We start from the raw sequence: 693 nt of genomic DNA on the forward strand, positions 1-693 counted from the left end.
ACTTCCTTAGCACAAGAGGTTTGCAAACAGTTACATGATGGCTGTTTTATATCAGCATCATATATTTCAAATGAAAAATTAACATTGAAAATTTTAAATCTAATACTTAAATTCAAAATAGTGCTTTAAAATTTTGTTTTGTAAAGAAACTAATGAAGTACCTGACATTGTGAATTCTATTGAATATAAATTTAAAAGGTTAAAGTTAAAAAATAACACTGATAATGATAAGTGAACTTTGGTGTAGCAAGAGGTCGGTTAATCATTCCAATTTTAGTATATATGCTGCCGAAGCGATTAGTATGGCCCCTGCTCAAGGATGACATGCAAATTCATGAAATGTTCCATATTTTATTTAAAAAAAAAAAAGTGATGCTCCTAATAAGTTAACAAGAGACAAATATATTTGGGTTTGTGGAAGACAGGTAATCGTAAAATTTCATCCAAATGAACTGAAATAATCTGCTCTATAGGCAGAAGCAATCTCATATGTCAGATGTATAACATTTGAGTGTGAATTCTTCATTTATTATAACTAAACTATAAAATTTTAGGAGAAATTTCATGTTTAAAAGCTTAGCATGGCAGTTTGCAATTTTTACTTTGCAGTTCATCATCACTATAATTTTAGAAATTGTTGTCCTTTAAATTTTAGAAATTGACATACTTAGTTTATGTCAAACTAAGTGCTTG

General features: G+C 28.3%; 1 pseudogene; it reads left to right on the plus strand.

The window, feature by feature from the left end:
• Positions 1–254: 254 nt before the first annotated feature.
• LOC141572522 (U6 spliceosomal RNA) lies at positions 255–354 on the plus strand (annotated as a pseudogene).
• The last annotated feature ends 339 nt before the right edge of the window (positions 355–693 follow it).

The sequence above is a fragment of the Rhinolophus sinicus genome, linkage group LG06 (assembly GCF_036562045.2).
Source record: "Rhinolophus sinicus isolate RSC01 linkage group LG06, ASM3656204v1, whole genome shotgun sequence".
Classification (NCBI taxonomy): Eukaryota; Metazoa; Chordata; class Mammalia; order Chiroptera; family Rhinolophidae; genus Rhinolophus; species Rhinolophus sinicus.